The sequence below is a fragment of the Pseudophryne corroboree genome, chromosome 2 (genome assembly GCF_028390025.1).
Source record: "Pseudophryne corroboree isolate aPseCor3 chromosome 2, aPseCor3.hap2, whole genome shotgun sequence".
Taxonomy (NCBI): domain Eukaryota; kingdom Metazoa; phylum Chordata; class Amphibia; order Anura; family Myobatrachidae; genus Pseudophryne; species Pseudophryne corroboree.
In genome coordinates, this window is record NC_086445.1 from 244,029,925 (window position 1) to 244,044,839 (window position 14,915).

The 14,915-nt window shown below is 48.0% G+C and overlaps 1 protein-coding gene and 1 long non-coding RNA gene across 3 annotated transcripts in view; one reads left to right on the forward strand and one right to left on the reverse strand.

Annotated features, from left to right (window-relative positions):
• Positions 1-14,915, reverse strand: part of GDF11 (growth differentiation factor 11) — a 611,389-nt gene that overhangs the window by 215,518 nt on the left and 380,956 nt on the right. The gene's annotated exons all lie outside the window — the stretch shown is intronic.
• Positions 12,691-14,915, forward strand: part of LOC135012894 (uncharacterized) — a 35,738-nt gene continuing 33,513 nt past the window's right edge. Inside the window, exon 1 of one of the 2 annotated variants that reach the window (XR_010211745.1) lies at positions 12,691-12,867. This is a non-coding gene — a long non-coding RNA (uncharacterized LOC135012894). The remainder of the gene's footprint in view (positions 12,868-14,915) is intronic. The other variant, XR_010211739.1, reaches the window with a different exon arrangement.

The following is a 14,915-nucleotide window of genomic DNA, read 5'->3' on the forward strand; positions in this document are numbered from 1 at the left end:
ATCTGACTATCAGGAACTGGACTGCGGGTGCTCCTTCCAGCACTTGCAGGGGGCGTGCAAATGGTGGAAGGCGCATGCTCTTCACGTCCAGTGTTGGGAAGGTCAGGCATCGCAACCGACACAATTGGACTCTCCTTGTGGATTTGGGATTTCGAAGAATGCACAGTTCTTTGCTGTGCTGCTTTTGCCAGCTTGAGTCTTTTCATTTTTCTAGCGAGAGGCTGAGTGCTTCCATCCTCATGTGAAGCTGAACCACTAGCCATGAACATAGGCCAGGGCCTCAGCCGTTCCTTGCCACTCCGTGTGGTAAATGGCATATTGGCAAGTTTACGCTTCTCCTCCGACAATTTTATTTTAGGTTTTGGAGTCCTTTTTTTTCTGATATTTGGTGTTTTGGATTTGACATGCTCTGTACTATGACATTGGGCATCGGCCTTGGCAGACGACGTTGCTGGCATTTCATCGTCTCGGCCATGACTAGTGGCAGCAGCTTCAGCACGAGGTGGAAGTGGATCTTGATCTTTCCCTAATTTTGGAACCTCAACATTTTTGTTCTCCATATTTTAATAGGCACAACTAAAAGGCACCTCAGGTAAACAATGGAGATGGATACTAGTATACAATTATGGACTGCCTGCCGACTGCAGACACAGAGGTAGCCACAGCCGTGAACTACCGTACTGTACTGTGTCTGCAGCTAATATAGACTGGTTGATAAAGAGAAGATGTCTATGTAACTATGTATGTATAAAGAAGACTGAAAAAAATCCACGGTTAGGTGGTATACAATTATGGACGGACTGCCTGCCGAGTGCAGACACAGAGGTAGCCACAGCCGTGAACTACCGTACTGTACTGTGTCTGCAGCTAATATAGACTGGTTGATAAAGAGAAGATGTCTATGTAACTATGTATGTATAAAGAAGAATGAAAAAAATCCACGGTTAGGTGGTATTACAATTATGGACGGACTGCCTGCCGAGTGCAGAGACACAGAGGTAGCCACAGCCGTGAACTACCGTACTGTGTCTGCTGCGACTGGATGATAAATGATATAAAAAATATATATATATCACTACTGCAGCCGGACAGGTATATATTATATATTATATAATGACGGACCTGCTGGACACTGTCTGTCAGCAGAATGAGTTTTATTTTTATAGAATAAAAAAAAAAAAAACACACAAGTGAAGTCACACGACGAGTGTTTAACTTTTTCAGGCAATCACAATATAAGTATACTACTAACTATACTGGTGGTCAGTGTGGTCAGGTCACTGGTCAGTCACACTGGCAGTGGCACTCCTGCAGCAAAAGTGTGCACTGTTTAATTTTAATATAATATGTACTCCTGGCTCCTGCTATAACCTATAACTGGCACTGCAGTAGTGCTCCCCAGTCTCCCCCACAATTATAAGCTGTGTGAGCTGAGCAGTCAGACAGATATATAATATATATAGATGATGCAGCACACTGGCCTGAGCCTGAGCAGTGCACACAGATATGGTATGTGACTGACTGAGTCACTGTGTGTATCGCTTTTTTCAGGCAGAGAACGGATATATTAAATAAACTGCACTGTGTGTCTGGTGGTCACTCACTATATAATATATTATGTACTCCTGGCTCCTGCTATAACCTATAACTGGCACTGCAGTAGTGCTCCCCAGTCTCCCCCACAATTATAAGCTGTGTGAGCTGAGCAGTCAGACAGATATATATAATATTATATATAGATAATAGATGATGCAGCACACTGGCCTGAGCCTGAGCAGTGCACACAGATATGGTATGTGACTGACTGAGTCACTGTGTGTATCGCTTTTTTCAGGCAGAGAACGGATATATTAAATAAACTGCACTGTGTGTCTGGTGGTCACTCACTATATAATATATTATGTACTCCTGGCTCCTGCTATAACCTATAACTGGCACTGCAGTAGTGCTCCCCAGTCTCCCCCACAATTATAAGCTGTGTGAGCTGAGCAGTCAGACAGATATATATAATATTATATATAGATAATAGATGATGCAGCACACTGGCCTGAGCCTGAGCAGTGCACACAGATATGGTATGTGACTGAGTCACTGTGTGCTGTGTATCGCTTTTTTCAGGCAGAGAACGGATTATAAAGTAAACTGCACTGTCCTCACTAGTAAACTCTCTCCACTCAGTCTCTACACTTCTACAGTAACAGTACTCCTCCTAGTCAGCTCCAGTAAATCTCTCTCAGTCTCTTATAATCTAAATGGAGAGGACGCCAGCCACGTCCTCTCCCTATCAATCTCAATGCACGTGTGAAAATCGCGGCGACGCGCGGCTCCTTATATAGAATCCGAGTCTCGCGATAGAATCCGAGCCTCGCGAGAATCCGACAGCGTCATGATGACGTTCGGGCGCGCTCGGGTTAACCGAGCAAGGCGGGAAGATCCGAGTCGCTCGGACCCGTGAAAAAAAACATGAAGTTCTGGCGGGTTCGGATTCAGAGAAACCGAACCCGCTCATCTCTAATTATCACCTTCCACTTTATCACTGCTCCAGGATTAATACATCTGCCCAGACTCGGACTGGCCCACAGGGGTACAGGGGAAACCACCGGTAGGCTCCACTGCCTGGGGGCCCTCCTCCTCTAGGGATCAGGTTCTAGACTGTGCACTTGAGTAATACATTAGGGTGGTCATTCCGAGTTGTTCGCTTGTTATTTTTTTTCGCAACGGAGCGATTAGTCGCTAATGCGCGTGCGCAATGTCCGCAGTGCGACTGCGCCTGAGTGCCCTCCCCAGTGCCATATATGCCCCCTCAGTGCCCCCCCGCTGCTGTGAAGGAGGGACACGGAGGGCACAGCGCGCGCCTCTCCTGTGTCCCTCCTGGGTCTCCGGCCGCGGGTCTGTTAAAGGAAGTGCCGGTTCGTGAGCCAATCAGAGCTCACGAACGGCACTTCCTTTATTAGACACGCCGGAGACGCAGGAGGGACACGGGAGAGGCGCGCACTGTGCCCTCCGTGTCCCTCCTTACAGCAGGGAGGGTTAGTGACAACAGATTGACATGCGGACGCTCATCCGCATGTCAATCTGCTCTAAATCAGTGGCGGCGCCCCCGCAGCCCCTCGCCCCCAAGCCACCGCGAAGGCTGCGGGGGCAGTAGTTACGCTACTGATTATATATATGTTACCTTATACTGCACAGGATTATGGTATATTCTCTACAGTATATTGCTGTCATTAATCTGGCACATTATCATGCATGCACTAGCATTAATTACTGTATAAATTATCAAGGAGTCCAGATCAGGTACTCTATAATGGTTAGCCAAACCTCTGTGGTGGCTGGCCACACCTCTAATCATGGTTCCCTACCACTGCATACTCCCGGTGGGCCCTTCATGCACCAGTCCGACACTGCATCTGCCCCTATGTGTCTTAAAGCAGACTGTGTTGAGAATAAAAAAGTGACAATTTATTTTTTAAACTGAACAGAGCAAACTGTCTTACTTTAAACTGTCACAAGGCCAAGAGGAAAAAAAAGAGAGTTGAAAAAGTATTTGTATTTATGATGCAATTCAGAACAAATCGTGTCATCGGGTCACCTTGGACCAATGTAACATGTTACATCAGAGCAAAACAAATCTCCCATGGTAGAATGTGGCTAATCAATTTTCAAGGTACAATAAATAAATGCTGAATATTTATAAGCAATACTGTGAATTAATGAAGCGATCGCTGAATATAAATAGTCGCAGCCTGGCATGCCATTCAGCCTGCTGTGATGCAACATGCTGCATCGCCGTAAGATGACGTGGCTACATCTGTATGTTGACAGTCATAATGTTTACATTAATGATATGGACAGTGATGAAATGTCAAGATGTCAGAATGTTCGACATATCCTCGACGGTGGCTCAGTGCTCGCTTATTTTTTATTATTATTTATATATGGTGCCATAAGGTATCCGCAGCGCCCAATTACAGAATACAATTCCTACTCCTCCCTCTAGTGCTTATTCCAGTGGTTCCCAAACTTTTTGGAGTCACGGCGTCCTAGAGTATCAGTATATTTTTCACAAGCCCCTAGGCCAAGAGTTTCTTATTGAAAAATTTAGAAAGAAATATTAAATTAAGTAAATTGTGTTTATATGTCATCCTTAGGCTCAGTTATGTGGTGAGCAGTAGCGGATCTTGCCACGGGCAAGTAGGACTTTTGCCCGGGGCGCCGTTGCCCCGAGGGCACCGCCGCCATCCCGAGGGAGCCACTGTGGCAAGATCCGCTACTGGTACCGGTGCGGTGTGCGATTACATCATCACGCACCGCACGGCATTGTGGGAGCAGCCATATACGCTAGAGGTCATAATTGACCTCTAGTGTCTATGAGGTGCTATGGGAGAGACGTCATGACGTCTCTCCCATAGATCCGTGGCGCTGCGCCGGTGGCCGGAGACGGAGGACAAAAGCGGTCGGGAAGCAGAGCGGGTATGGTGAGTATTTCTTTCTTTCTTTTTGTAAGTAGTACAGCAACAGGGGACACAGTACTGGGGGCACAACTACTGAGGGCACAGATAGTTACAGGGGGCATAATACTGGGTTTACAGTACTGGGGGAACAACTACTGAGGGCACAGTACGGGGGCACAACTACTGAGGGCACAGTACTGGGGGCACAACTACTGAAGGCACAGCTACAGGGGCACAGTAATGGGGGCACAACTACTGAGGGCACAGCTACAGGGGGAACAGTACTGGGGGCACAACTACTGAGGGCACAGCTACAGGGGGAATAACTGACCACGCGCCTTCCCCTTGAAGCTAGGCCCTATTTTTTGCCTCACGCCTACGGCGCTCACTAACCCTGTTTTGCCTGACCGGGGGGAAGGGCATGCGCCAAAGAAAACTTTTGCACCGGCCGCCACAAGGTGTAGAACTGGCCCTGGTGGTGAGCGACAGGATTTGCTTCAGTTCATCCATATACCGGCACCAGTTTTGCCTATTTTATTGACCATAAATAATTTGAATTGGTCCTGGACCACTAACCAAGGGCACCCATGCAAGTGTCCTGAGGCACCCCAGGGTGCCACAGCACACAGTTTGAGGACCACTGGCTTAATTCTTATCTCCCCCCTCCATAACCTTATCCCCCCCCTGCAGTCTAACCTTAACCCCCCTGCTAGCAGCTTAAACCTAATGTTGACAGTCTGACAATGTCAATACTTTGCATGTCGACATTTTAACAATCTCGACTCTATAACATTGTGGTACATTGTTATTGTCAATCATTTCTACTGTATATCCCACATGGAAAATACTCTAAGAGAAGAAATAAAAGTTGGAACAATTACTTAGAGTCTGATGCCGGGATGGATGCACTGCCGATGTTTGGGCAGCTGAGCATTTTTTTTTGTACTGCGCATGCCGCAGAGTTGCACTGTGCATTCGCTGCAATTGATTAGTGACAATGGATGTAGTAAGGATTTATTTGCAAAGTGGGTGACAGGTATTGAGCATTTGTAGCAGTTAATAAGGGGGCTACAAAAACGCAGGCATGCCGCAACCGATTTTGGGATGTGATGGATCCTTCGACTGCATGTTCACACACAGTTGTAAAGGCTTTAGTGACTTACTTGTGATATTTTGAGCAACCATAAGGTTGATCAGAGGTTTTATGGTGCGACTAATGATACGTCTTTGGGGGTTATTTAGGTTGGTTAGCAAACCAAAAACATTAGCAACTGGGCAAAACCATGTGCACAGCAGGTCAGGCAGATGTAACGTGCAGAGAGATTTAGATTTGGGTGGGTTATTTTGTTTCTGTGCAGGGTAAATACTGGTTGCTTTATTTGTTACACTGCAATTTAGATTTCAGTTTGAATACACCCCACCCAAATCTAACTCTCTCTGTTATATCTGCATCACCTGCAGTGCAACACGGTTTTGCTTATTTGCTAACTTCTTTGGTTTCCTAACCAACCTGAATAACCCCCAAAGACGTATCATTAGTCGCACCAGAAAAACCTCTGATCAACTCTGAATAAGGACCATTGAACGCAAGCGTCAGATCAGAGAGTGGGTGTCTCTGTACAAATCACAGCGGCAGTGCCATTAGCATATTTTCACAGATTTGCTGCATTCAAAAAGGCAGGACATGGCACTTTCTGCCACATATGCCATAGAAAGTAAAACCCCTTTTACAGCAAAAACCCGGGTCCGACCCAGGTTTTTCAACACCCGGGTCAGACCCCGTTTTCACCGCACTAACGACCCGTTTACACTGCATATGGGTGCACAGTTAACTGTTTTGCCGGCCCTTGGAGATATCATCTCCAAGCGCGGGGAATACAGCCCTCCCTATGCTTTAAATGGGACCTGGGTTAACCAATTACACTGCCACATTACCTGGGTCCTTGCAGAGTCCTACCCTGCTTGCCACGTGGGTTAGATTCCAGGGTCACTGGAGACGGGTAATTTTTCAGGTGTCCTTTTACACTGAAACGTGACCCAGGTTGTCCCACCAATAACCCAAATTATTGCAGCGATGTAAAACGAGATTTATGGTAAGAACTTACCGTTGTTAAATCTCTTTCTGTGAGGTACACTGAGCTCCACAGGGAATGACATTGGGGTGTAGAGTAGGATCTTGATCCGAGGCACCAGCAGACTCAAAGCTTTGACTGTTCCCAGAATGCCTAGTGCCGCCTCCTCTATAACCCCGCCTCCGTGCACAGGAGCTCAGTTTTTGTTAACCAGTCCAATGCAGTAGCAGGCAAAAGAGACGACAACTGTTAGTAGCCACATACACCACATTCTCACGACATGAGAAAGTGTCAGCGGCTAACCCAAGGAAGCTAAGTGCGTCTTGGTGGGTGCTCTGTGGAGCCGAGTGTACCTCGCAGAAAGAGATTTAACAATGGTAAGTTCTTACCATAAATCTCGTTTTCTGATGTGGAGTACACTGGGCTCCACAGGGAAAGACATTGGGGATGTCCTAAAGCAGTTCCTTATGGGAGGGGAGACACTGTAGCGGGCACAGGAACCCGGTGTCCAAAGGAAGCATCCTGGGAGGCGGAAGTATCGAAGGCATACAATCTTATGAACGTGTTCACTGAGGACCACGTAGCTGCCTTGCACAATTGTTCAAGGGTTGCACCATGGCAGCCCGCCCAAGAAGGTACAACCGACCGAGTAGAATGGGCCTTTATGGTAGCAGGAGCTGGAAGCCAGCCTGTACATAAGCATGTGCAATCACCATTCTAATCCATCTGGCTAGGGTCTGCTTGTGAGCAGGCTAGCCACGTTTGTGAAAACCAAACAGAACAAAGAGAGAATTCGACTTCCTGATGGAGGCAGTTCTCTTCACGTAGATACGGAGAGCCCGTACCACATCCAAAGACCGCTCTTTGGAAGACAATTCAGGAGATGCAAAGGTCGGAACCACAATTTCCTGATTACGGTGGAAAGAAGACACCACCTTAGGTAAGTACCCGGGACGTGTTCTAAGAACCGCCCGATCACGGTGAAAAATCAGATATGGTGACCAACAAGACAAGACACCCAGATCCGACACTCTTCTAGCAGAGGCAATAGCCAGCAGAAACAACAACTTAAGAGAAAGCCACTTAAGGTTTTCAGATTCAAGAGGCTCAAATGGAGACTCTTGCAACGCCTCCAAAACCACCAACAAGTTACAAGGGGCCACAGGCGGGGTATAAGGAGGCTGAATCCGCAACACACCCTGAATGAATGTATGTACATCAGGTAAAGTCACAATTTTTCTCTGGAACCAAACCGACAAGGCAGAAATATGAACCCTGATGGAGGCCAGACGAAGGCCCAAGTCCAGGCCCTGTTGTAGAAAGGCCAAAAGTTTAGCCATACTTAACTTGTAAGAGTCATGATTGTTAGATGCGCACCAAGCAAAGTGAGAATTCCAGACCCTATGGTAAATCCGAGCAGAAGCCGGTTTCCGGGCCTTCAACATGGTTTGAATGACCGCCACAGAAAATCCTTTGGCCCTCAAGACGGAATCTTCAAGAGCCACGCCGTCAAAGCCAACCGGGCTAAATCCTGATATACACAGGGGCCTTGAACGAGGAGATCTGGGCGCTGTGGAAGTAGAAGAGGACGCTCCATTGATAGACCCTGAAGGTCTGAGAACCAATGCCATCTGGACCATGCGGGAGTGATCAGAAGTAGGATTCCTCCTTCTTGCTTGAACTTCCTTATTACTCTGGGCAGGAGTGACACCAAAGGGAACACATATGGCAGCCGAAAGTTCCATGGAATTGCCAGTGTGTCCACAAACGCTGCTAGAGGATCCCTTGTCCTTGCTCCGAAGACCAGAACCTTGTGATTGTGTCGAGACGCCATCAGGTCCGCATCTGGAAGGCCCCACCTGTCCACGAGGAGTTGAAACACTTCTGGGTGGAGGCTCCACTCACCGGCGTGTATGTCCTGGTGACTGAGAAAGCCCGCTTCCCAGTTTAGGACCCCCAGAATGAACACTGTCGATATGGCTGGCAGATGACGTTCTGCCCACTGAATAATCCGTGATACTTCTCTCATTGCCATGAGGCTTTGAGTGCCGCCTTGATGATTGATGTATGCCACCGTGGTGGCGTTGTCCGACTGTACTTGAACAGGTCTGTTCTGTATTAAATGCTGGGCCAAGTTCAGAGCATTGAACACCGCCCGCAGTTCCAGAATGTTTATCGGGAAGAGAGACTCCTCCTTGGCCCACCGAACCCTGGAGGGAGTGTTGCTCCAACACCGCGCCCCAGCCTCTCAGACTGGCATCCGTCGTCAGAAGGACCCAGTTGGAGATCCAGAAGGGACAACCCCTGCTCAATCTTTGGTCGTGAAGCCACCAGCTCAGTGACAGACGGACCTCCAGAGACAAGGAGATCATTGGAGACAGGATTCGGTGAGGCAGGCCATCCCACTTGGCAAGAATCAGCTTCTGCAGAGGGCGGGAATGCAATTGAGCGTACTCCACCATGTCGAAAGCCGACACCAGGGGACCTAGCACTTGCATTGCCGAATGTATCAACACTTGCGGACGAGATAGGAAGCATTGAATCCTGACCTGAAGCTTCAGGACTTTCTCCTGAGACAAGAACAACCACTGGTTGTGAGTGTCCAACAACGCTCCCAGGAGCACCATGCTCTGAGCAGGGACCAGGGAAGATTTCTTCCAGTTGATGAGACACCTGTGGGCTTGCAGAAACTGGAGAGTCAGATCCAGATGGCGTAGGAGAATTTCTGGGGAATTTGCCAGGATCAACAATTCGTCCAGGTACGGTAGGATCCTGACCCCTTGACAGCGGAGTACAGCCGTCATGACCGAAAACTCGCTGAGCCGTGGTCAAACCAAAAGGTTAACAGCCGAAATTGGTAATGGAAGTTGCCAACTGCAAACCTCAGGTATTTCTGATGCGACACTGCAATGGGAATATGCAGGTAAGCATCCCGTATTTCCAGGGAGACCATATAATCCCCAGGTTCCAAAGCCAGAACAATAGAGCGAAGAGTTTCCATGCGAAACTTGGAGACCCTCACAAATCTGTTCAAGGGCTTGAGGTTGAGAATGGGCCGGGAGGACCCATTCGGTTTTGGGACTAGGAACAGCTGTGAATAGTACCCCTTTCCTCTCTGAGCCAGAGGCACCTGTACTACCACTCCTTTGTCCAGGAGGGACTGTACCACAGAATGAAGATTTTTTGCCTTCACCTGATCCGAAGGGACGTCTGTCAGGCAAAATCGATGAGTGGGACAATTCTTGAAGGATACGGCGTAACCTTGAGTGACGACTTCCCGGTCCCAGGCGTTGGAAGTGGTCTTCAACCATTCCTGGGTATACACTAGAAGGCGGCTCCCCACCCTGGGATCCCCCAGAGGGAGGCCCACCCGTCATGCAGCAGGCTTGTCAGTCTTGGAAGCAGTTTGACGGGCGGCCCAAGACCATTTGGGTCTGGGTTTATTGGGTTTGGAAGTCAAACCTGTTTCGGGTACGCCTGACCTTTTGCTTTCCCTGAAGGATGAAAGGAACGAAAAGGAGTACTCTTGGCCTTCGGCACTGAAGGAGTAGTGCTAGGTAGACATGCTGTTTTAGCTGACGCTAAATCAGCCACTATCTTGTTGAGGTGTTCTCCGAAAAGAATGTCTCAGGGAGTACCTCCAGGGTTTTCTTAGAGTCCATGTCCACAGACCAGGACCGTAACCAGAGAATCTGGCGAGCCAAAATGGACGTAGTAGAAGCCTTGGCCGCCAGAATACCGGCATCAGAAGCCACCTCCTTAATGTAATGAGACGCTGTGACAATATTTGACAAGCATTGTCTAGCATGATCAGAAGCATTGGAAGGCAACTCCGCCACCAGCTCCTGAGCCCACGCTTCCACAGCTTCTGCAGCCCATGTCGCTGCAATGGTGGGCCTATGCGCAGCACCGGTTAAGGTGTAAATTGCCTTTAAACAACCCTCCACACGCTTATCCGTCGGCTCTCTCAGGGACGTGATGGTAGTTACAGGCAGAGCTGAGGATACCACCAGCCGCGCCACCTGTGAATCAACTGGAGGGGTTTTTCCCCAATTTTTACTTAGCTCCGCAGCAAGGGGGTAGCGAGCCAGCATTTCCTTGTGAGGCATGAATTTCTTTCCTAGATTTCCCTAGGACTCCAAACGTATGTCAACTAAATGGTCAGAGTGAGGTAAAACTTGTTTACCCACTTTCTGACGTTTAAACCTGTCCGGTTTCTTAGGGGCAGCATTAGGCTCCGGGTCATCATCAACTTCCAACAAGTCAGGAACATCCACCTGTGAAACAGCTTCCCCATCAGAAGCATTGGGATCAGAATCTGTGGGGTCAGTATAAACGCCATCCTCATCAGACAAGGTGTCTGGGACGTTGGTGGATTGTGAGGAAGTAATTGCCCGCTTAGAAGACCCCTTGGACTTAGGCGGGCGAGGGTTAGACTTCTGAGCAGTCAGTGATTGGTTCAATTGCTGTAACTGATTGGACAGTTGATCTGCCAACGGCGGGTTAACCGCGGGGACCATAAGCGGTTGTACCGGCACAGGAGGTCCCATAGGGGGCATTAGTCTAGTTACCAGTGTATTCAATAGCATGGAGAAGATAGCCCAAGGTGCGTCATTTTGAACCCCCGTTGCTACAGTCCCACTGGCGGGTAAGGAACCCCCCGAACCTGAACCCTCAGCTGCTATCTTATCCTCAAATGTGTCTGCAGCGTCAACGCCACGCAATTTGGGGTTCAGCCCCAGCACCGTTGCACTTTGTAGCTGACATAATCAAAAGCTCAATGCAAGGCAACACAATACAATATCAGCAGCACAGTACCTGACAAGAACCCCCTTTGCAGTGTATTTCAGCACAAACAGGGAATTCTAAAGGTATATGGTAATTAAAAATCATAGAGAAAAATACTCACTGAGTATATCCTGTGAACTACCTATATTAAATGATAAACCTGATGCACCTAGCCCCCTCAGGTTATAGAATATAGGGTTAGCAATCTGAGTGAGATAACCGAAATGGAGGTAACACAGCAGCTATATGCACACATACAGAGTCACAGTTTGTACAATGCAGAAATTATGACATGCAATAAAACTGCACTGGACCAGCAATACATAGTAGTACTAGGTATAGCTATACACTTAATTGATATAACAATGCACAGTAATGACTGGATGTATATCACAGGGTACTTGTACTAAATAACCCAGACTAAATGCACTTTTTCTTAAATAACACTGTCAGCAGACATGTAGAATACTTAAGTGTCCTGTAAAATGCACAGCGCTGACAGGCAGGCGGCTTTACAGAGGAGGATTTGCCCAAACAGTCCCAGGATCAGCTCAGCTTGTCCTAATGGCGCCCAAACGTTGACAGGGAGTGAGGGAGAGAGAGATATGCAGCTCCAGGGCGGGAACATTTACTCTAAATGGCACCCTGGGGCTGGGGGAGGGGCTACATGTCAAAGCCTTATCCCCCTGCTGGACTTCACCACAGGTACTGGGGGCTCTGCTGCAGCCTTTGAAGTCTTTATTTTTCCTTAAAAGCTTCTTCTCAGGGCTGCTCAGCACCCCCCCCCCCTCCCCCGTTGTATGCCTGCTTACTGCATGGCACCAACTACAAAACTGAGCTCCTGTGCACGGAGGCGGGGTTTTAGAGGAGGCGGCGCTAGGCATTCTGGGAACAGTCAAAGCTTTGAGCCTGTTGGTGCATCAGATCAAGATCCTACTCTACACCCCAATGTCATTCTCTGTGGTGCCCAGTGTACCCCGCAGCAGAAAAAGGGTATATCTATTCTGAACAGAAGCAGAGGTTTGTAATATAATTTAGGAATAAAGCAGGAGGTATGGTTTAATTGTTAATAAATGATGGGCACAATCCCAGTACACTATTCATAGACATTACATAAGAGGCCAGATATCAGTACCAGATTAAGTTCATACAGGGCTGGAGCTGAAATTTATGAAGGGCCCATTGTGTGCTGCTGGGGCGGCCGTGTGACTAATGACATACCTCCCAACTGTCCCGATTTTCGCGGGACAGTCCCGTTTTTTGGGGACTGTCCCGCTGTCCCACCCGCGGGCCGCAGTGTCCCGCGGTGGGGGGGGCAGTTGGGAGGCTCTGTCACCCGCTGCCCTGCTTAGCAGAGCAGCGGTGAATAGACGCTGTGCGCATGCGCACAGCGTCTATTCAGTGCAGACGGAGGGATAGGGAGCATGCCAGCGGCTCACAGAGCGCTGGGCATGCCCCCTCAGTGACGAAAACGGGGGCGTGGCTCGCGATTGCGGGTCCTCCCGCGAAACCACGCCCCCTTTTCGGGAGCGCGCGCAGGAGAAGAAAGTTGGGAGGTATGTAATGATGTAGAGGTGTGACAAGTACTGTGTCAGTGTTGTCTGCATGGGGTTAGCTAATTTTATGGGGGCATCGATAGGAGAGAAGGGTTTGTGAAGCCTTCCATATTGTCTGCCCCACCTTTCACTACAAGCTTCAGTCCCCTATGAGTGTCTCATGCTCCTATACCCTCCCAATTTAGCACTGTATCAGTTTGCACCCCATTAGAGTACCATTTTATATTAAATAGCCCACCATCAAATATATTATAAATATGTTATTAAATAAAGTGAGTCTCCAGCTAATCTTCTTGTAATAAGAACATAGAGGGTTATTCAGAGATAAATGCAGATGGCTGCATATGCAACAGATCTGCGTTCATCTCTGCACATGCTGGGGACACCCAGTACAGGGCAAGGCCATCCAGCATGTGTGAGGCTGCCCCCCAATGCATCTGCAATCTAATTGCGGACGCATCGGAACTAAGGTTGACCCCTGGCAGCGCAGCCTGGCTGTGCTGTCAGGCAGGCGGCAGCTATTTTTTTGTTCGGAGTAGCTGCATGTGATGTCACGCAGCTGCCCCGAAAAACGGTCCCACCCTGCCCCCCCAATGCCACGCCACTGCCCCGAAAATGCCCGCTGCTGTCAATCACATAACGGTCGCATCCGGTCGCATAACGGTCGGAGATGCGACCACAATGATTGTGTCCACACAGCAGCTGTGCGGCCGCTGCGCAGTTTGCCACCATTGGCAAACTGCGCCCCCGGCCACAATAGCGGCCGGGTCTGAATGACCCTCATAATCTGATACAAATTAGATCTACAAACGTGTATTCTTACAAGGAAAAAGACAGGCTGAGACATGCATACAGGCATGACAGGTATAGACTGGATGTGCATCCAAATGTGGGGGTTCTTGCGTCTGTAGGAGGATACCCATACCGCCCATTGATTTTATGCTGACTTCTGCAACTGTCACCATTAGTATTGGCACTTGCACCAGCCTCATGCTAGGTGCAAGAGATATGTCAACCATAGGATTCCTTCCCCATTCACATGACTCACACAGAGCTTTCGCTGCACGCCAACAGCAGTCCAATGGCACGCCCACAGGTTGGGTTAGGTACATGTGATCACATTGTCATTGCTCAGTCCTGACACACACTACTTCACAGAAAAGTAGATCCGACAGATACACAAAAAAACCATAAGCTCACATTTGCGCATGCGCTGTATGCAAACACTCATCAATCACACCTATGAACAGAGCTCCGTCCATCTCAGAAGCAGACCCATTAGATAGATAGGTCAATAGGGCTTGATATATTACTTAGTAAAGTTACAATGTCAACATTCAGTTGTTGGCGTGGATGTAATGTGAACATTCAGGTTTTCTTCTCCTTTTGTCCCTAACCCTAATGGTAAGCCTCCTGGAAATGTTGACCTTATGACAAAGTCAACATTTCCAATATTGATATTCTGTCAGTGTTGACATTTTAAAGGTGTCACTATCATCAATGTTGACCTTCTGCTGTCGACACTGCCAATGCTGACATGTTAACCGCCAACATAGTAGAAACACCAAAGTGTTTAAGTAAATATATATAAATGTGAAAGCCCTCACTCACTCACTGACTCATCACTAATTCTCTTACTTCCCGATATGTTAGGAAGCTGCAATGTAACATAGGTATTCTGCAGGTGGGAGATAGGAAAACTACGTAATTAGAATTTTAATAAACCTCCCCTAAGGGGATGAAAAGGGGGTTGAAATAACGACGTCATAACCGATGCGTTGTTTATGTTGCGTGAATGATAGCATAGACAATCGGATCAAAATTTGGATTGTACCTCCAGTGTGTAGAATTTAGTAAACTACAAAAGTGGTCCTGTCACTTTTTCCCATATCTGCTACAGGTGCTCCATGGGTAACACCAAGAACCATGGATTAATATTTACTTACATTAATAATAATAATAATAACACTAATAATTTTATTTATATAGCGCTCTTTCTCCAATAGGACTCAAGGCATTTAACAGATAGCATGAACATAATATAGTAC